This window comes from Triticum urartu, chromosome 2A (genome assembly GCF_056163025.1).
Source record: "Triticum urartu cultivar PI428250 chromosome 2A, HENAU_Tu73, whole genome shotgun sequence".
NCBI classification, from domain to species: Eukaryota; Viridiplantae; Streptophyta; class Magnoliopsida; order Poales; family Poaceae; genus Triticum; species Triticum urartu.
This window is the reverse complement of record NC_141874.1, coordinates 733114536-733137168: the sequence shown is the minus strand read 5'-3', so window position 1 is coordinate 733137168 and position 22633 is coordinate 733114536. Positions and strand designations below refer to the sequence as shown.

The 22633-nt window shown below is 44.6% G+C and overlaps 1 long non-coding RNA gene and 1 pseudogene across 3 annotated transcripts; one reads left to right on the top strand and one right to left on the bottom strand.

Moving 5' to 3' along the window:
* The first annotated feature begins 13694 nt into the window (after positions 1-13694).
* Positions 13695-19156, top strand: LOC125540198 (uncharacterized). Of its 2 annotated transcripts, none has more exons than XR_007297241.2 (2): positions 13695-13752; positions 18784-19156. It is a non-coding gene; the product is annotated as an uncharacterized LOC125540198 (long non-coding RNA). The 2 variants fall into 2 exon arrangements; XR_015617626.1 differs by lacking the exon at positions 13695-13752 and adding an exon at positions 14277-14392.
* Positions 14552-21064, bottom strand: LOC125540197 (phosphatidylinositol/phosphatidylcholine transfer protein SFH6-like; annotated as a pseudogene). Its single transcript, XR_015617625.1, has 12 exons — positions 20903-21064; positions 19414-19523; positions 17218-17530; positions 17002-17101; positions 16411-16630; positions 16243-16320; positions 16037-16138; positions 15909-15958; positions 15713-15812; positions 15518-15616; positions 15319-15435; positions 14552-14878 (listed from the first exon to the last, which is right to left on the bottom strand). The product of XR_015617625.1 is annotated as a phosphatidylinositol/phosphatidylcholine transfer protein SFH6-like (transcript).
* Positions 21065-22633: the final 1569 nt, after the last annotated feature.

Below are 22633 nucleotides of genomic sequence, written 5' to 3'. Positions count from 1 at the left end.
CGCCTTATCAAGTCTGATGTGGAAAATAAAAAGGCTGAAGGAAAATCAGATGTTCTAAGCTCAAACATGATCCAAGCACTGCTGCATCAAAGAAAAAGAGTGCTCCGAAGAGGAAGTCAACTGAACCAACCGACAAAAATGCCGAAAGAAATTCTTCTAATCAAGATGATCCACCTCCAACAAGAGATAATGTAATTGAAGCTTCTGTCAGTGAACAAGTAAACATAACAACTTCTACGGTGTTGCCTAATCTTCGGGAAAGTGCAGCTTCGATAGCACATCCGAAGAAGATTGTCATCAAAAGAAAGACTCCTCATACCACTGCCACCATGAAGGATTCCGTGAACTTAACTCCTCATCCTGATGCAATCAACTTGCAGGAGTTGGTAATTGAAGCCCTTGTCAGCTCAGCCAAGCCAGGCGAGCAAATTCCAAAGCCCAAAGTGAAGAAAATCAAGGCTCCTACTATCGAGCAAACTGCACCTCAAGATGCTGCACAGAAGGAAAAAAAGCAGCACATTTTGCTCCTACTCTGACACAGCCTTTGGCTTCTGTCGTGGAATTGTCACGGCAGATGTCCTAGAGTGAGGACTTAGTCGTGAGGCCAACGCATCTATGTGGTAGCTTGAGAGGGGTTGAGCGGAATCGAGAGACGCAACACAAGACAGGGATTTAGACAGCTTCGGGCCCCGGGAAACATCATCCGGTAACAACCCTACATGCCGTTTGAGGCTAGGTCTCATTATCATCACGAGGGAGTCGCCGTAAACCAGCTCTCCTGGTTATGTCTAGCCCTAAGATTGTTCCTTCTTGCTTGTCCCTCTTTGGGGAGCCCTGCCCCTCCTTATATAAGTTGAAGGGGCGGGTTACATGTTGAGTCCAACTCGGACTTAAGACTTAACTATTCTGACTTCTCTTTATGGGCTTCTTAACATCTTGGGCTTCATAACGTCCCGGGTTTCATAACCCCTGGCAACCCAGTTATCACTGTTTGTCGGTTTAAGATGGTCTGCCGGTTTATGATGGTCTGCCGGTTTATGATCTGACTTAACTCCTGCCAGTTTATCACCTGCCTTAACACTTGCCGGTTTACCGTCCGTCTTAGCCATCTGTCTTAACTGTTTGTCTTAACTGTCTGCCTTAACTGTCTGCCGGTTTACCATCCGCCGGTTTACCAAGTCCCAGCTGGTTTAGAACTTCGGCCGGGTCATACCGCGGGGTATATCCCCGACATTAGCCCCCAGTTTAATTTGGATTTATCCATGTTAAACTGATCCTGATCCTCTTTAAATCCTTGTCATTTCCTTCTAGAAAATCTGGGTCAATAGGCCAGTTTCATAATCAATTTGCTAACATTGGTTTGTCACAGAGAAATATTGTGAAAAATAACTTCTTTGACTCAACTCCCAATGCTTTAACAAAACTATTGGTCTTTGAAATACTCATGTGATTTTCAGCCGGTTTAAGAATGTAGAACTTTCCGGTTTAAGAATGTAGAACTTTCCGGTTTAAGAATGTAGAACTTTGTCGGTTTACAAATATTGATGGCACCGGATCATAAATGTTTGTTAACATCAGCTTTTGAAAATATACCTCTTATATACCTATCACTTGTAGCCCTCAAATCTTAAGAAGGTAACGTAGTAACAGCTTAAGATTTGCTTCAATATGAATGTCACAAGCTTGAAGAAATCCAGGTTGTTCATCTCAATCACTAGCCAGAACTGAGTATTCCACATATGTAGCCCCCAAGTGTCGGTTTGTCATGCTTGCAGCAACCTGGGACTTGTAATTTCCTGATGCTCATAAAAACTTCAACCAGTGTAGCCCCCAAGGGCCGGGTCATTATGCAAATAATGAGCAGGGATTTTGAAAATATGATCATGTAGACTTTAACAGCAATGCGTAGCCCCCAAGGGCCGGCTCAGTAAGATAATATTGAGCTGGGACTTTATATATACTTCATTGAGAATAACATTATATGATGTAACTCCCATCATGGGGCTTGAACCCACGTCCACAAGGTTGAGAGCTTTGTGCTTTACTAACCGAGCAGTGGATCCTTCAATAATAGATGAAAATTTGTGTACCTTGAATTTGTTGACAGGAGCAATTGGTAGCCCCCAAGGGCCGGCTCATTATGATGTGATGAGTCGGATCTTCAATAAGACTAATAAAAATGACTTTGCATTAGCCCCCAAGTCTCATGGTGCATGCTTGCAACGACATGAGACTTGCATATTTGATATAATCTTAAGTTGAATAATGTAGCCCCCAAGTGTCGGGTCGTAAGCCTGCAGCGACTTGGGACTATTCCTTCAATTGTAAAATAAATCATATCCATTGATAATATAATAGCCATTACGCAAAAGCGACTTTGAAAACCTTAACCATAATACTGGTTATTGATAACCATAATAAAATCCAGCCATGTTGGCTATTTGAAGGTTTGAATAATATAATCCAATGATTTATGAGCGCATGATTCCAATGGCGCAATCCAAATATATACTGGCGACTTATAGTCAAAACCAGACCGAGTTAATAAGCGCCGGATTATAACTTGATCATGTACTGACAACTTGTAGTTGAAAGCCAAGCCGGGTTAATGAACGCCGGTTTAAAAACATCACAAATCTTATCAAAAGAAAGAAAAACTTAGCAAAAGGCAAATAAAAACCGTTGTAGTCGAGGCTTTGAGCCAATCAAGAGGTGTGACTATGGTTCGGATACGACCAAGTCCTCAAATGACGTTGTGGCATTACGCCGATCAAGAGGTGTAGCGATGGTTCAGGTTCGACCAAAGCCCCCAAGTGAGGCTGTGACATTACGCCGATCAAGAGGTGTAGCGATGGTTCGGGTTCGACCAAAGCCCCCAAGTGATGCTGTGGCATTACGCCGATCAAGAGGTGTAGCGATGGTTCGGGTTCGACCAAAGCCCCCAAGTGATGTTGTGGCATTACGCCGATCAAGAGGTGTAGCTATGGTTCGGATACGACCAAGCCCCCAAGTGATGCTGTGGCATAGCGCCGATCAAGAGGTGTAGCTATGGTTCGGATATGACCAAGCCCCCAAGTGATCAATAATATGATAAGCCAATAAGGCGGAATACCCATGTTTGAACCGCGCATCATGGCAACATGTCCTCTTCGACAACCTTTAACTTTTTACAAGAGATAAATTCTTCTTGAACCGGATATTGAAAGCGTCAGAGCTTTGCAAGAGATAGTTTCCTCTTAAGCCGGATTTGAACCAGATACTAAGGGCTTCAACGCTGTGTGGAAGACGGGATTCCCCTTAAACCAGACTATAAACCGGAAGCATCATTGTGAGACGGAATACTTCTGACGGCCTTTAAATTTTTATCAATATAACAGTAGCCTCCGGGACGGGTTTCCCTTCAACATCCTGGGGCACTTGAATTTGCTGAAACTGGCAAGACTTGCTGCGTCATATCATCGTAGCCCCCGAGTTTTAAGATGACTCAAGGAGTTGTCTTGAAATTCTCCGTACTTGACCATAGCAGAAGGTATATATCATCGGTGTTAATAACGCGATGTAAATCCACAGAAGATTGAGGTAACTGCAGCGGGTTATAAATGATACCGTATGAGCCGTGTCAGCAACTCGGCCAATGGTTCCTTCCAACTGGTTGTTTGAAGTTGACCAAACTATAGTGGCAGTGATTTGTGCGCATGTCCATTGAGCCATCCAGCGCAGACGGTGGCTGATGAAACCTTGCCTCCAATTTGTTGGAAGAAAAACCGGGCTACCCAAGCAGTGACTTGCTCATACAATAAACAGCTCATGCAGACAGGTGCGGCCCGGTGTGTTGATGTAGACCAGACCGCGAGAGACGGACGACAAAGGCGACCGCAACATCAGAGACGGCTCGGACAGATGAGTCGGCCGCGGCATTGAAAACCGGCGCGGGCGGGAGAATCTGCCGCGGGGCGGACAATAAATCAATCGCTTGTGTTGATGTAGCGGGGATGGCAACCTGCACAGGATGAGCGCCAGTGAAAAATAATATTTGCTCACGCATCTTTCGCAACACCTTTTGTAATAATGGTCCTGTGGAAAAATATCATAGACCAAGTAATTTTTTTCTGATAAAAACAATATGTGTGAAGAAAAATAATCTTTAGATGAATATTACCTGATTTGTTCTGATGACGAATGATCCCTTCAATCGTGACAGAGGTGGCTCAGGCAGACCAACGACTCAAAATAGTCCCGGTGGTTCAGGCAGACCGGCAACTCTCGGCGGCTCAACACATTAGAGGCGGCTTGCGGCCCCGACGGCTCTCACACCTCCAAGTTAGTAGCTCCACACTTCATGGCTAACTTTTTTTTTTCTTTCAGTACTTTGTCCACCTTGACTGTTCTGATGTGGTACTAGCACCCACACGGTCCTCCTTTGTTCTTTTTTGTAATGCATGCATCAACAGTCTTCACGTGGAAGATTGAATGGTGTATGTGCCTCCATTAAACTCAAAACCAGAATCAAATCTTCGCATATACCTCTGTTGTTTTTCAGGTCAACTCCAAGGAAGTGGACCACCGCCACCACTGCTGTGTATTAAATATGCGAGTACGTGCCCTGCTGTACTCTTTTTTCTCTCCTCAATGCTTTTCTGAAAGTTGCCTCTATATGTCTTCGTTAGTATTGAGCAAACTCACGATAGGTGCCATAGCTTAAATATCATCAGCCTCATTATCTCTGCTTAAAAACAGCGGGCAAGTAATGTCTGACAGCGTAGGAAACACAAAAACTGCAGTCTCGCTTGAACCTGCCTCGACAGTACTACTGAGATCATGCTGCTGCAGTATTCCGGTTTGTCAGATCAGTGAGGTATGGCTGCGGCGACTTGCGGTGGATACAGGCGGCTCGACACAGCGGCGGCAGAGGTGGAAACCGCGAGGGCAAGGTAGAAGCTTTGGGCGCACACAATCCGGAACGACGGCTGAACCTGTAGCGGCTCGTAGATGGTGGAACGAGACCGTGCCGGCGGCTCTAGGAGCAGAGCGAGACGACTCTCGACGCGGCGGCAGGTCAGAAACAGAGGCGGATCGAGGCCTAATCCGGACTGGAAATAAAGGGAGGCCAGACAGCTCTTAGCGCGGCGGCGACTTGGAAGCAGAGTCGAGCCAAAGAGGCCGACGAACTGAGGATGCATCCACGACCACAGCGCAGATGCATGCGCAGTAGATTAGAGCCAGTGACTTGGAAGCACGCCCGCAACGGCGAAACGGCTCAAGGCCATGCAGGTCGCGGACGAGACGGACGGCGGGTTATAGCAGAGGGAAGGTCGTAGGAACAGCGGCTCGGCAGCGGCCTGCGGGTCGTAGGCGCAAACCGGCCGGCGGGTCGTAGTCACAGCAGCGGAAGTGCGCTGTGGAAGCGGCTCATAGGCGAGGGCGCAGGCGAGCTTTGACGAGTTTGCAACGAGCGAGGAAGCAGGGGCTTGATCCGGCGGCGACTCGGTAAATTTGATGGAGGTGACCCGCCGTGCAGCCGAAGGCTGAGGTAAATCGGCGCGCGTGGACAGCAGCAGTCAACAGCAGTGGTGAGCCGGTGCACGGGGACGACTCGGCGGCCCCTCAATCCAGTTGATGGAGAAGGGCGCGACGGTTTAACACAGGCGATGTCCGGTTCATATCAAAGGTACAGCAGTGGGTGATGTGCTGACGGCTGGCGAGGTGACCCATGACCGCAGCGGTCCAGCAAGATGATGGCGGCTCTTCACGGTTGCAGTGGTGGGTCGTCAGTTGTGGCGTCGATGGTGAGAGCGGCCAATTGGAACAGGTGGCTCGTCGCCGCCGCGGCTCAGGAAGTCAGGAGTGCAGCGACCAATTGGAACAGGTTTGAAACGGCGTTTGTCAAGGGGAGACCGTGGCGGCTCGTGGCGCCTCTGTGGTCGTAACTCGGCAGGGCAGCAGCAGAGGTAAACGGCGCGGCGGAGCCAGCAGGCGTAGCCGGTGGCGCGGAGGAACCACATGAATTTATTCTCTAAAGCAGCAAATTTAGAGGCACATGGTTGATTGGCATAACAAAATGTCTCTTGAAGCAAGTTAGCAGTACCAAGAAGTAAAAGCTTCTGGATATGTCGCTCTGCTTTTGTCTCCTGCAAAATTCGCCGGTCGATGTCTGCTGACTATTATCAGGTGCATTTGTAGAATTCAAATGTTGCAGTTGGGTAACCTTTAGCGTTTACTTGCTCGGTTAGTTTAAGTGGTAACTTACTTCTCTATTTTCAGCTGCTTCGGCCTCATCTAGATAATAAGAGAGGATATTACGCACAGTATTTATCCATATCAGTCAAGGTGCAGATCTGTATGTAAGTATTCATCTATAATTCTTCACTCATGGCCGCAGTCGAGTATGCAGGCACTACTGAAGGGGGTAATCAGCCACTCCGAGCCTCCGACCAGTGCCAGCTTGCCCATTGTACACATCTTAAATCCAATTGCACAAATATTCATACCAGGAAATCCAGTAGCAAAATCACATATGCTGCTGAACATCCAAATCGTTACTCAATTTGACATTGTCTTGGGCGAGAAGGGGAAGATGGAGGAGGCTCTCGAATCTCGCTAGGCTTGCATGAGCCGCCATTACCATGAACCCTGCAACCCCCCAGTTAAGTGTGTTTCACTGTTGTACAACACGAAACAAAAAACCAGACCATTTATAATAGATACAACAGGAAGAGCCAGAAATTATGGCCGGGACGAATAAAATGAGAAAAATAGAGGAGAAATTTTGCCCAGTTCCCAGACTCAGGAAACATCAGAATTTATGTCTGGTGGGGGTCATAAAGGTAATATCCACAAATATGTACATGTAAGTTTGTTGCCTTCCTGAAAGACAATCGACTTACATCTTCCATTTTCTCTCCTCAATCACGTTAGGTAAAATAATATACAGATAGGAGACAGAATCAACTTCATATTGAGGTTACTTGATGCCAACAAATCATCTAAAGAGCAAATTATTTAGTACATGTACAAAGCCAGCTGGTCAGATGATTTAATTTGCCAAAATTTTGGTCTAAATCACATTCAATTCTTGCATCAATAGAGGGAATTTTATTTCAGACAGGCATGTGCAAGAGATCCTGTCCAATAATATTATGGATGAAAGCAAATAAGAAGGCATGGCAAAATAATTGATCATAAAAAAAGGGAAAGCAGTACCTAGAGGTCTTCGACATCGACACAGAGGTCTGCGGAGTCCTTTTGGGTGCACCAGCCACATTGACAAGTCAAGTTATCTGACTATGAAGTTATCAATGTGAAATTGCTCAGTTGGATACTTGGATGATGTAACATACTCCCTCCGTCCCATAATGTAAGAGCGTTTTTGACACTACACTAGTGTAAAAATGGGACAGAGGGAGTAGCTCACAATCAGTTAAGCAACCTATCTTTTATGTCAGCGCAATGTCAAAGTATGCATTTGCAGCGAGAAGACAGGTTGAAACAGTAGTACCTGATCTCGCTGATGCTTCAACGTCAACAAATGCAATGATCATATCCTCTGTGACACCAAGTGGAATCTGTCAAAGGGAAACTTGCAGCATAATTAAACTAATAATGATTCTGAAAAATGAACTGACCAACTGAAAATGATTTGGTGGTGTATATGCTCTTTCCAAGTAACTATAGAATCTGATTTCTGAATGAAGGGTGCAAGCATCAATGTGAAATTGCTCTAGCTCACCATCAGTTAAGCAACCTATCTTTTATGTCAGCACAATGTCAAGAAGAAAGATAAAAGTATATGTTAGTTTGAGAGATTGAGATACATACCTTCCCAATCAGTGTTGATCAATAAAAATAATTACTTTGTTCAGAGCCTACCAAAAGATGACATTTTTCTTTAGTTAATTGGGATATCTACCTAATAAAAGCAGATATACGTCATGCCACAGGTTGTTAATAGAAAAACATCATGCCACAGGTCTTGAGTAATCTGTGACAGTTAGGAAGACTTATCATTATTAAAATGCCAGTCTTATTGATACATTGCCAGTTTAATTGCAGCAGGTAATCACTTTGGCTTATTACCACGTTGTTTAGCTGCACTATACTGTAGTATTAAATTAAAATGTGTAACCAAACAGCGACTTATTATAACTATAGTATACCTTCACTCTGAATAGAAAAGATCGTTAGTGAACTAACCTTGAGTACCTTCGGAATGTAATCAGATCCTCTATCTCTTAATTCGAACAAGTATTAGATTAAAGAGAAGCCAGTCAGGCCAAGTTTTAACAAACATAGACACATACGGCAGGTGCCAAAACTCCCTCGTTCTACTCAAGGCCTTCGCCTTAGTGCAGGCCACAGTTGCATGTGGAAGCTATCTTCTACCTCCTGCCCGCAAATAATACTCCCTCCGTCCGGAAATACTTGTCCTAGAAATGAATAAAATGGATGTATCTATAAATACATCCATTCCTAGGACAAGTATTTCCGGACGGAGGGAGTACAAGTATTGTCATGCTCTAGGGTCCTCCATTTGTTCCTCTTGGTGGACAGGTTTTGCAAAGCAACACGCCATGAAAAGATAAGTACTCCCTCCGTCTGGAAATACTTCTCACCAAAATGGATAAAAGAGGATGTATCAAGACATATTTTAGTTTTAGATACATCTCTTTTTATCCATTTTGATGACAAGTATTTTCGGACCGAGTACCTTGTTAGGAAACGGAGCCTTCCAAATGTGCTACCACAGAGGCCTGCGGCCATCAGGGTTGTTGCTGCTACTTCCTGACAGATGCTCCAACTTGTACGCATTACGGACAGCGAAGACTCCAGATTTTCCCAAATGCCACACCACAAAATCCTCTGAGGCAAACCCCGACAGAAAAATCTTCAAGATCTCCTCAGCATCATGAGGATGAAAGATATGATTGATGGTCTGCACATCCCACTTACCATCATCCAGATTTCCTTACAAATAAGATCTTCTACCCATTTCAATCTAGTCCATCACTTCTGCACCATAACTGGGAATTCGCCTGTGGGATTCAATTGTCCCTCCAAACTTGTATTTTGTTACTATTTCCCACACACCATATGATCGCTTTCTTCAGGAGAAGGAGACCATGCTCAATCCTTTTCCAAACCTGTGATGCATCAGACTTAAAAAATGTGTCAAGAATGTTTCTAGAGGGCTAATAAATAGCTTTCATTAGTTAGTGCACAAAGAGAATCAGGCTTGTTAATCAGGCGCCATGCTTGCCTAGCTAACAACGGCTGATTAAAACAACTGGAGTCTCTAAATCCTACCTCTCCAATGCACTTGTCATTAGCTACATTTGTCCCAAGCATTCCAGTGGACTTTGCGATTATTCTGATCTTCTCCCCACCAAAATCTTCTGATCATCTTTCAGTAATCATTGTGGAAACTAGCTGGCAGCTTAAACACTCCCATGACATGCACTGGAAGGGCTTGAGCCACAGATTTTACTAGTGTTCCTTGGCTGCCATCTTGCTGAACCAATCTTTAATTGGGCGGAACTTCACTGCTTTCATCCTTCCTTCAGGGGTAGGGAACCCTAAATATTTATCTTCAAAAGTTGCGTGCTCAACCTCAACAATGCCTTTGACTTCCTATTGGGTCTCTTCCGGGAAAACTTCACTGAACAAGATCGAGCATTTCGTTGGATTGATATGCTGGCTAGTGCCCACCTGAAAGATGGCCAAAGCCGCTTTGATCACTCCTGCTTGCTCCTCATTAGAGCGAAAGAATGGAAGGCTATCATCTGCAAAAAGAAGGTGGGAGATACCTGGGGCTCATCTATAGATACTGAGGTCCAGCAGCTCCTGGAGGTACACTGCAATTTCTAGCACCCGAGATAAACTATCAACAACGAAAAGAAATAAATTTTCTCATTGACACCCTTAGGCTTGGTTGGTTGATCCTTGGGATAAGCACAATAATTGTCTCAGTGACACCCTCAGGCATTTGGCCATCTTTGAAGAAAGTTTTCACCGCCTTGATGATTTCATCCTTTACGAAGAATCAGCTCCTTTAGAAAAATCTGGCCGGCACCCCATTAGGACCCTGCCCCTGAAGTGGGACAATCTGGAATAAGGAGTTGCTGATTTCTTCATCAGAAAAATCATGGATCAAGGTTTCATTTGGATGACCATTAATTTTCCCCTCGGTTATATCTAATATCTTGGTTCCACCATCTCATCTTTGGAAAGAAGATTGCCAAAATAGTTAACTGCCATATGCTCATTTCCTCAGTGCAGTCTGTGTACTGACCATCAGGTTTCTTCAGTTTCCTGTTTCTGTTTTTCCGGGCTCTGTCAAGAGGCTTTGCGGTGCAAAATACTTGGTGTTCTGGTATCCTTCTCGCAGTCACGCAACTCTCGATCTCTGCTTCCACATGATTTCTTCCCTTAGAAGCAACTCATCCAAATTAGCATTCAAACTCTGAATTTCTTTTTCGTTGCAGACCAGTTTTGTGCTGTCAGGATCTCAACCTTCTTCTTTAGCTTATTTATCTCCCTGTCCACTGACCAAAATTTCTTCTTTCTCTATAAACAAAAAGGGCCGTGATTGTTGATTTAATATTCATGTTCAAATCATTTAGGTTGTTGACTGAGAAGTGAGAATTCCAAGCCACAACGAATTTATCAAGCTGCTCTAGAAGAGCGCAATGGTCTCATCTGGACGACAGAGATGCTTCACCCTAGGGTCAGAAAAATGATCACTCCAATCTGGGTTAGTAACAACTCTATCGAGTCTCACCCTCAAGTTTCTTGTCCCTTCTCTCTTACTGTTACAAGTCCACGAGGCTCCCACAAATTCGAGATCATGCAGATTGCACAAGGGAAGAACTTCTCTGAACTCTGCCATCTGGTTCTCCCATCTTTTAATTACAGAGAAATGCTCATCCTGCCACATCGTCTCATTGAAATCCCCCACCATCATCCAGGGATCATTATTATTTGATTTAATTCTCCTTAGCAGATCCCACATCATATGTCTGTCCTGAACATGAGCTTCACCATACACAAAGGTGCACCTCCATTTTATCATTTGGCTCTTGAATTATGACATTGATAAGGTGGTAACCATAACTAAGCAATTTTATAGACAGTACAGAGCTAGTCAACCCCTTTGCCCTGAACTAAACAATTCCTAAGCCCCAACCAACAACGCAGGCTTTCAATCTGCCTAGCTTCAGAGATGAACACCATCTTTGGGCCGAAAGTCCGCACAAGGCGAACGAGTTCCTGAACTGACCGGGGCTGGCAAAGTCCCCGGTAGTTCCAAGCGAGGAGATTCATGGCTCCTGAGGGCCGCCTCCATCGGTGTCCGTCAGGGTTCTGGCAGCCCCCAGGCCGCATGTTTTCTCTCAACCTGTCAGTCCTGTGATCTGTGTGATATCCTCAAAGTGGCCCCCCACACATGCTGTTTCTTGTTCACATAGTGGCTTCAGTCATGTCACTTTCTCCCTCTACACCCAGCTGCTACTTGTACCAAAGTGCTTGCCCAGGATGTTTGCAGCAGGTTCTTTATTGATATCCTTCTGCTTGGTCTCACCAGAGGGCTCCTTTGGCAACGAGTGGTCGCCGTCAGCTTTGCCATGATGGTGCGCCTGGGAACAAGCCACCATCTCCCTCTGCCTCAAGGTGAAGACTGTAGGCATCGCCCTGCACCGTGATGCTACCTTCACCCAGGGCAGGTTTAGGCACAGGGTTTTCAGGCAGCTCATTTGCTTGAGCACCAGTTTCACCTTTTCCCTCGCCAGCCGATTGGGCCATGTTTGGGGCATTTTTCTGCACAAGTTTTTGCCACCTCCTTGACAGGATGATCAACAGAACAGGGCATGGTTGAGCCATTCAGTCCATCCCGCCTGGTGATGTCAGGCATCAGCAGATCATTGCTAGCTTCCTTCCCATTGACGACAGTAAGGCGAGCAGCGTCATCCACCACCTTCTCAACCAAAGCTACAGGAACAGGGATTCGGATTCCTGATTGGGCTTGATTAGCAGGTCTGGAGGTACACCACGGTAGGGTAGGCGAATGTTGGTCATGCTTGCCCCCATCTTGTCCATAAGGAACCAGCAACAGGGGGGGAGGGGGGGGGGGGGGTCATCAAAGTGAAATGGATTAACACAAAGCTCGAGACTGTAGTTCATCTTCTTCTCAGCAGATGGGAGGTCACATCTAGCTTCCATATGCCCTATGTAACCGCAGAACAAGCAGACAACAGGCAACTTCTCGTATCGGATTTGGGCTTCTACTTCCTCCCCTGTGATCTCGCCAGCCAGGGTGACCCATCTCTGCAGGGCTGAGAACAGGGGCAGCTGCACTCTTGCCTTAATGAACTTGTCGCAGATGTTGCCCTTGAGTTGGAGTCGATCATGATCAAAGTGCCGAAAGGGATGCCCCAGAACTGAACCTACATTGGCACATGGGAGAACGAGGCTGACGAGGGTCAGTGCGACTACCAGGAAAGCATCACATTTATATTGCCATGGCCCCCCTCGGATGACATGCTGCAGGTCTCCATCCTCTGAGAACTCAAGGATGAACTCTCGACCCTCCTCCGCCTCCAGTGGATATGCTTCAAGGACCCCATGGATTTTCCATACCACCTTCATGCGGTCGATCAGTTAGCAGTTAGCGTGAGTTCACCAGCAGCACGGAAGGAACAAACCGACTGCTATGAACTGTGCGCTAACAGCCTTGCGAGCTCCAGTCGTATTGATGACCAGCGCTTTCTTCTCAGCTTCAGCCCGGTGAAACACCGCCTCCTTCCCCTCACAGCAGTGATGATGTGGCTTTGTTGTCCCTTTTGACGCGGTCGGCATGCCGGGCCACCGAGCTCCCGGCCGCCCACAACACTTCCTTAGCACCCCTGCCTCCTCAGCTCTGGACTCCAGCGCCGGACCCAGCTCCTTGTCCGGCAGAGCACCGCTCGCAGCCACTGGGCAAAAACACAAACACCTGCCGGGCGTGGAGAATTGCCCAAGGCTGCCGACTTTTGCCCCCACGATTCAAGGATCGTCTTGCGGACAGAAGGATCACGGCCAACGCCAGCGCCTCAGGAATGGGGAATGAGTAATTCGAGAGGGTAAAAGCACATTCAGGCAATAATTCGCTGGCTGCTCGGCCAGCAATCCCACCACAACCGATGTCCCCGTGGGCGGCCACCACACGCCCCGTCAGGTTGAACGGCTGCCAAGATTTCGCGGGAACGGCCAACGGCGTGAGCAGAACGACCGCCGCTGGAGGTCCCACGGCACGCTGCCATCTCCCGTCTGGCCGGACGCCGGAGGCAACCCCGGCTAAGAGCCGCTCAAAGAAAAAAAAATAGCGGTGGCTTCTAGAATAAGCCAAAGACGGAAGACAGCCACCAAAAAAATTAGCGGTGGCTTCTAGAATAAGCCAAAGAGGCAACCCCGACGCCTCCTATTAAATCTGGACCGTAGTAGATGGACAGATGGTCGACTGAAATCGGATCGGAAAACCCTACGGGCCGTTACTAAAAAAAAGGAAAACCCTACGGGTTTATATAAATATCACTTTCACCTCGACCCGATTTACCCGCCCCCGCCGCCAGCCCAGCCGCCGCCATCTCCCCCCGCCCCCGCCGCCAGCGCCTCCCCCCGCCCCCAGCCCAGCCGTCGCCATCTCCCCCTCGCGCTCCCGTGACCCCGTCCGCCTTCCGCGTCCGCCCCCCCCCCCCCCCCCCCCCTGTGTCGCCTCCATCTTAGGTGAGATTATCTCTTATTGCCTTGAATTTTATATGTTCTATTTTGTGCGGCCATCAATTCAATTTACGTGATTATTTTTCTTTGGTTTTTTAGCCCTAATTTGTGCTTTTGTTGGGATATCCTTTGATCTCCATGTATAATTTTTAATGGATAGGCAGCCTTTGATTCAGGATTGGCTAATCAAGTTTTTCCTACAAGATTTCATGTCTATAATGTACAATATTAAGTAATTGAAGCTAGTACTATCATAATTGTATTGCAGTAAATAGAAATCCTAATTATAATTATGATGTTTGGTGCACGCATGCAGTTTTTCATGTAGTCACACTGTCAGAGTTCAGATAAAACATGCATGTAGAGAAAGCGCTTGATTAGAGCTTAGATTGCGCAATTGCTTGGATAACTAGGAGCAAGATTGTGCAATTTGGAGGGGGGGTCCAATTTCTCGCAATTTGGAGCAGTTTAGGCCTGTTTAATTATATATAAGACGCCCTCAGATAGAACTTAATAACTCATATGCCTTGTAGTTTCAGGCAAACACTGCTACCCAGTTATAAAAATGAACTGGTAGAGGCCAATGAACAATGGTTCTGCAAAGGGTCTCAGGGAGTGTACTATCTGACTTAAAAATAAGAGATTGGTAAGTGTCAAAAAGAAAAGAAAAAGGATTTGCTCCAGAGCATTTGGGCATACATGATTCATGTCCAAATACTAATACCAGCCCTAAGTCTGCACTTTCCCTCCACCCATGTGCCTTATACTGTTGATAGGATTCTATGTTTTATCTGCACAAGTAGTGTGGTATAATACAATCAAGGTATAGCTTATTCTCGATGTGGGTTGTTATAGCTTCAAATGCACAAATTTATAAAAGGAAGATGTTGAATACCATTTAGTAAGTGAAACTAGTGCAAATGTTAGTCTACAAAATTGTAGACTAGGAAACTATCCCTTTTTAAAATTGTATTAACTGTAAAACTGGTGCAAATCACAGTATGTAAGCTCTTATTTGGAACGAAGCCCCCGGCAGTTCTCTCTTCCATGTTGCATCCACTGCTTTGTCAACAACAGGAACATCATATTCAGGCATACGGGTAGAAAAGCTAGTGGCCCTGATCATCTTGACCTGAAAGGCGAAAAGGCAAGTTCAAACCAGTGTAACACAATCCATGCGCGTAACAGAGAAACAAAGAGAAGGGGGTTGTAAATTCTTTTTTTAACATGTGGAAATTTAAAAACGGCTAGCCAGGAAATTAGGATAGCAACAAAGTGAGTAGTGATTGGTTTTAGTTGTTTAGAACCTACTTCTTTTCTCTACCTAACAGATTGTTTGATGGAGACAGGCAGTTCCAATTTTTTGTTTGCTATGAAATGTAGTCATTATACAAATAGTTAAGATCAACCACCGCATACTGGTGGTTTGGAGCACAGTAGTGCCATCAAATTTCAGTTCAGCTACCCTGATGAGTAGGCTGATTGACAATTGTATTTGAGTGATAGATCAATTGGCTGGTTCTTTGTTCGTAAGTAACTGCATCTTAGCACAATGTAATCTAAACTACTGACCTCTTCACGAACTGGGGTCAACTTGGGATGAGAGATGTAACTTCTTAGAGCTTTGGGGGAAGTTACATCTTCCGCTTCAGATGCAGACTCCGCAGTTGATGTATCACTTCCACGTACCTGGCATTCCATGTTAAAACAAATTATATTCCCGCATAGATCACTCAAGCATAGAACAATACAAATTGATTGTGAGACATACCGTTTGGTACTTAGACTTGGGATAAGAAATAATAGTTTCCGTCCCATTGGAAACAGTTACAATCTGCCGAGCACACTGGGCCTCGCCATTAAGGACTTTCTGGTATCAGCGTATAATGAGCACATTAAGACAGGAGATGATAAAGGAAAGTGACTAGTAATAGATACATGGTTACCAGGAACCTGATAGCCATACCTTCAGTATGTTCGCGTCCTTCCATGGCCCTTTTTCAGCTTTGAGGCACCCTCCATATTCAGGACAGGTGCAAGTGCCACCAAGAAATTCTGGCAATTCACTGATCAATTATCACAAATGAAAAGAATAATTAGAACAGAGTATTCATTAAAACAAGTCAACGTATTACAAGAACAGTACACTGAATGCCACTTACCTAGCATCAATTATTTCAAGCAGTTTACTTTGACACTTGTTCCCAAGTACCTGACAAAACACAATAGCACCTAGTAAATCAAGTGAATTTAGCATAAAAAACAAAGTGGGGTCCGTGCGAATGCTTACATGTATCTTGGAAGTGGTTTTTGGGTCGAGGAAAGATTTCACAGTGCTCCATAGCATCCGAAAGCCCGGGCCAGCATTGACTATAAACATTTGGTGTAAAGTCTGGAACATAGAACAGGAAATGTGGATATTTAACTGACTAAATCACAATAGAATATGTGAATGCCGAACTAAGCTTATCACAAGAGTAGGGTGGAAATCCAGACCTCAGGGTAGTTATCGTTGTCAACTTTCTGCAGTCGCATAATTAATTCACGTGCAGTTTTGCTGAAATTTTTCAAACCCTGCAAAGCAGGAACCGAGTCAGAACTAGCTAGTTACCAGGCTTGTAAGGAAATGGACAAGTTGTGGAGACTGAGTCTTCAGAAACATACCACACCCTGAACATCCAGAATTGTTGTGCTTGAATTGATGTGTCTTTTAGCCGCAAGAGAGCATGCTGGAAATTTGATCAAGAAGCTCCTCTCGAATTCCTTCACATGGTACCTTACATATCTGTCCATAGTTGTTAGGGTCAACCTTTCCATGCCTTTCAATATAAACAGGTCTCCCCTCTTTGTCAACGCCATGATAACCATGAGGATAGTACTCCCTCTGTTTTTATTTAGTCCGCGTATTAGCTTTGGTCAAAGTCAAGCTTTATAAACTTTGACGAAGTTTATGAACAAAAATATTAACATATACAATAACAAATCAACAACATTAGATTTATTATTGCATGTACTTTCACGTCATATAGATTTGTTATGCTAAATTTCTATATTGTTCTCTATAAACTTGGTCAAACTTTATGAAGTTTGACTTTAGTCAACTCTAATATGCAGAGTAAATAAAAACGGAGGGAGTATTCCAGAACAGTGTCCAACTCAGTGTAATCAAAATCCTACAGAGAAATGTGGCTCCAGCTGTTATTTATAGTCAAACAAATCAGAACTGTATTATAACTTTAATTTCAGCTAGCTGACCTCAACAATAGTATCAGTACCATATTCCTTCCTCCATTGAAGCATGTCAGTCCACATTTGCTTTGCTTTCTCAATGTCAAATTTCCTTGCCTTTAAGAATCTAAACACAAAACATTTTAAATTAGCTTATAGACACCAGTGTGAGATATTATAGCAAACAAAGAAGAAACATGCCGAGTTAATGTAACAGGGGTGTGATAATTAACAGGATTATACCTCAGCAGCATATGATAGTCATCATGCCTTGTAGGCAACAACTCGTCCAAAATTAGTGCCTGTCTAAATGCTTCTACCTCTTCCAGTTCCCCTAGATCACGCACATCTTCAATAGATACAGAGAGAACCCGACTGCCACTCTTCCTCCTGTTCTTCTTCTTTAAGGAATGCCTAAGCTTACTCGATGCATCTATAGCTTTCTTCTTCAAAGAGCCCATTCTTGTCTTCTTTTCATCTTCGGAGATTTCAAAATCTGATCTCCTCTCGTATGATCTCCTGTCATCGTGACTTGAACAACCTTCAAAACCTGAGACTGAGACATCAAAAAGGTAAATAAGCCACCGGTCAGGCCAAGTTCTCCAAATTGCAGCACTAATTTACTTTGATACAACATTGAGTGTTTGGAAGACAGTAGCCACATTAAATTGTACTCGTCATACTTATGAGCATAAGTGTGTGACATTGGTTTCTAGGCCCGCCCCCCCACCCCACCCCCACCCACCCCAAAAAAGAAAATTCAGGGTTACCCTGTGCACCTTTGTATTTCGTACTGACCCGCAACACTTTGTGGAGAGTACTGTTGCACATTAATTATTCTATTTACAGTGAGCACAAGTTAATTATCTACTCTGCTGAATCTTCTCTAGAAACATAGCAAGTTAGGGCGTTTTCGGGAGCCCTCCGGCTCCTCAACTCGACGACTCCAGGTCTGGAGCTGAGCCGAACGCTCCAAATCGTGGTTATGGAGTTGAGAAGCTGGCTATCACGGTAGTGTATTTTAGGTGGAGTTGAGGAGCGAGCAATTCCCAGCTCCCAGGATCTGAAGAAGCGAGAGTTGGCCTAAATTTACACCTTGTTGCCACCCCGAAGTGAGCGAGCGTACCGGTTCGATTAGGCACGCCATCCCACTATCGAACAACTCTGTCCATTCCACGAGAGAACCACCAGGCCTATAGCCCATCCACAACTTTCCCAGCGAATTGGGCTGTGAGCCTGCTACAACTTTCCAGCTGAATGGGCTACATTGGGACAATTTCACGGGCTTGAGGCTGGCTCCTCGTACGAGCGAGAATCTGCGTCGCCGAACGCTTGGCTCGCTCCCGGATCGCTCGGAAGAAGCAGGCGAAAGGATCCTGGCGATGGAGTTGGGGAGTTGGAGGCCGTGGAGGGCTCCCGAACACGCCCTTATTATCAGTCATCCTGTATATCCAGCTCCTCTCTTGCCACGACCTACCTTACCACATATCTGTGTCCACCCTAAGCACCGATTTCTACTGTTTTTCTCATCTTTGTTGACTGATGACTCTATGATTTTACAATTTACTAAGTTGCCATTATGCATTTATAGGATTCCATTGTGTATATAGTACTACTTTCTCATTCGGTTCTGTAATAAAATACAATGCCATCAGTATTTATGTAACTTCCTGTGGTTCATAACAAAACATATCTCTGCAAAATTCAGCTTTATGTGCTTTCATTGGAGCGCGCTGCATCTTGGATCATATAGTATATTTGTATATGCATTCTTGGCTGACAAAACTTTGTTCTTTGAATCTTTGTTAGCATGGATTCGGACAGCGAAGAGATGACCATAGTCATGGATGATGTGGAGAACGAAGATTACAGATCAGACAATGAAGATGATGACGACATGGATGATGTGGAGAACGAAGATTACAGATCAGATAATGAAGACGACGACGACGATGCCACGGAAGAGGGTGAAGATTGGGAGGTTGAAGAAAATGGGGAAGTGTCTTATCAGTGACACTGTACCCCAAGTGATCTATACCATAGAAGAACATGCTGTTTTTGTGATTGGTCAGTGATTGCTAGTTTTCGATTATGTTATCTGGTGTTTGGTAAAAACAAAAAGTTTAGAGAATGTTGTATATTGTTTTTTCCTTTCAAGTGCCTTTTAATGCTGAATGAGTTAGATATGTTCTTACATACCAGTACATATTTCTCTTCCAAACTTATAGTTAAATAGAAGATCTAGTAAGAAAAATGGTTAATCGCCATTTTAAAGGCATGGATACTATGAATTGATTTTCTGAAACAAATATCATGGATGGATTGATTACCAAGTAAGAAAAATGGTCATACAGTAATGGGCTTGCAGCCGGCGTTGAATGGAAATCAGTACGCTGGTTTTGTAAATTTGAAATCAAAGTAATTTGCACAGGAACTTACATCATCATCGATTGTGTGGGCCCTGGTTGGTATTATTTAATCTGCTGGCGCATTATTCTTATATAGTGGGTGTCAGATGTTGAGTGGTTGCCATGTTCGTCAGTGGAGACCTGCAATATAACAATTCAGAATTAGTCAAACAATGCTTTGTTTTTTCTACCTCGCAGGCCCACTTGGAAGGCTCCCACTTTGGAGTTTAGCATCATCCGAAGCAAATTTGAAGACGTCCGAACAAAAGAACAATAGTATACGTACATCACTATATTTGCCGAAATAAAATTCATATTCGACGGTCCCACCTTCTCCAAGGCCTAGCGCCGGTGACCGGCGGCGGCAGCCGGCGTTTAACTTTTTCCACCATGCTCGCATGATCTGATGGCCGCAATACCAGAGCCCTGCCCGGCCACAGGGCATCGCAGGCGCTGCTGACAGGATGCCTCTTCTCCTCGGCGACCATACGGTGCCGGCAAGCCGCTGTTCCTGGTGGGTGGTGTCCCATGCATGAGCTATGAACTTCCTTCCGCCGCTCACGCTATAGCGTTTCTCACACACCGTTGGTTGATTCACTGTTGTAGATGGCCTAGATACTTGGAAAGCAAATACGTCGTCCTTGCATGAACAAATCAGACCGAGCTGATCCTGTTTGCTCGCTAATCTCTTTGGCTTTTCTTTGACAGTCGCTAATCTCTCTGCTGGTTTATCTTATGGTGTTTTCATCTCCAAATGCGTATCGGCCGGTACATATCCTTGTAGCGTTGTCTTCCAAGTGACAGAGGATCCGGCTGGAATAACTAGACCCTCACGCACAAGCTTGTTACGAACATGCGTCTCCAAAAAAAGCAGCCCCATGGCGTTCATCTTGGTTACAAGCATCTAATAGCAGCAAAAGCCGATTTTGGGCCTCGTTTCTGGAAAACGTTCTCAATAGGTAGCAACCAGATCGATCTTCCTCATTTCATCCCCAAGGAAAGCTCGGTGGAATCACCTATTTCTACCCTTGTTGGATGCCGATGCACCGGCCGGGGGCTAGCTAGTGGCCGACGTTGAATCTAATCTCATGTAGTTGCTTATGGCTTGTGAACCCTGAAGCTAGAAGATCTTTTTTTGAATTGAGGAGCATTTCATTCAACATTAAATTGATAACACTGAGTAACAAAACCCTAACATGAAATTGAACCCTGAAGCTAGAAGTTCTTATGCTTGCTAAAAGTGAAAGGAAATAAAAAGCAGGCTTTTGGGTTTCCCCAGACTATATATGATGATAACAAAGGAAAGAAATCTAGTTTCGTGAAATTAACACTATAACGTTATACCCCGCGTTACACAATTAACTGCCAGCATACACATGGCTAGCACGGTGTAATACATACGACTAATTGCCTACTTGAACCCATCCATCCTTGGATGATCTCCCTTACGTGCTACAAAGCTAAGGATCGAACATACAGAGGATCTATAGTAGAAAATGATGGCAGAGAAGAAGCCATACCCGTGGGTTTTGAGGCCAAGCTAGCTGCATGGTCCGCGGCAGGAAGCTCAGCCCTGATCAGGGTGAAACCTCGAGCTGTATGAGCAATATGCTTCTTGTAGTTGTGAGAGGTGAAGGGGCGCAGGAGCAGAAGAAATGGGAAAGTCACGGGAAAGGCGGATTGTCTAATGCATGGTTGTCACCACCAGCAGACCACCACTAACCACATTTTCTAAAGTCCTATAACTTGGTTCCATCGCCGAGCTAGGGCACGCTTCCCACCATAATGCTTTTTATTATTTATTTTATTATATGGGTAGCTTTCTTAGCGACCAGAACCGGAGTAGCTCTCATTCGGTTCTGTCCCTTTGTGCATATTCTTATATGGGTTGTCCCGATCCTTGTAGAGTTTTGATTAGTTCGACCGGTTCATGCCGCCGTAGGCCCGCAGTAGTCTCCGTAATAAAGAATACTAGCTCTATCATACGGGTGAGCTGTATCAAAAGCAGTGAACAATAGAAAAAGGATACTAGCTCTGATGGGGCAAACAAGCCGGGCTCTCCTCGACCTTCGACACCCACCCATCGAACCCGGCGTAATAGAGGAAGGAGCTCCGACGCTTCCCATTTGAGAGGGTTCGGTTCACCTGCTGGGTTCCGAACAGGAATTATAGTGCAGGGCAAATAGGTGAGTGCCACGTGTCCTTGTGGGCCAAGAGCTCCAATTAACTTAAATTTAATTTGTTTCTTACTGCTTCGGTCCATCCTCGTCGTGAAAATAGTTGCCAGTAGGGCTGCAAACGAGTCGAGCTCGAACGAGTTGGAGTTGGCTCAGCTCAACTCATATGAAAATTTGAACGAGCTCAAACTGAGTGAAGCTCATGAGCGAGCTGTAGAACATGACTCGTGCTCAGCTTGTAACGATCTCGAGTCGATCTCGAGCTAAATGAGATGGTAAAAAAATATGAATCTATGGATGAAAAACTAAACAATTAAGGTGAATATGCTAGAAACTTTGCCAAAAATATAGGTTATTTAACACATAGTCGACCAGGTGCCATAATAAGGCCTAAATCTTCTTTGCACTTAGTTAAGTTTCCATTTTCGTTGGTAAATAAAATAGAGGAAAATTATGGACAACATAGATGGTAATAAATTATCGTATTTCCATTTAATATAAGGCATGATTATCTATACCTACTAATAAAAGAAATAGGTATTCTTAGTCCGTCATGCTATTTTGCAGAAAACCCCCACAAGTTTTTGGTAATAAACCCGTAGTACATATTAATCGACTTTTTAAAAATCCATAGCTTTTTAACCTAACTTCAAATTTAACATGTTATATATGAAATTTGATTAGAAAAATATGGAGAATCTGAATATGATATTATTTTTAATTGTTAACGATTTAAAAAAATGCTATTTACGATGAAACCTTAATCAATAGCGTATGATCAGTCTTTCCTTCATATCGATGCCGCTCCGAATTGAAAATAAACACTTCTGTAAAACCAGGATGGGAAACAAAAATAATATCTATAACCACGCATGCACGCCTCGTCAAACTTCACAGGAAAAAAAGATTTATCATCCTATGCCAAAGGAAGATATCTTAAGATTGACAACATTCAAACGTGTTGTGATGGTGTGAACAACGAGGCAAGCATCGACGAGAGTGGGAAGAAGGATAAATACAAACACAGATGGGATGCCATGTGTTGAAATAAAGGACATGGACCTACGAATTCAT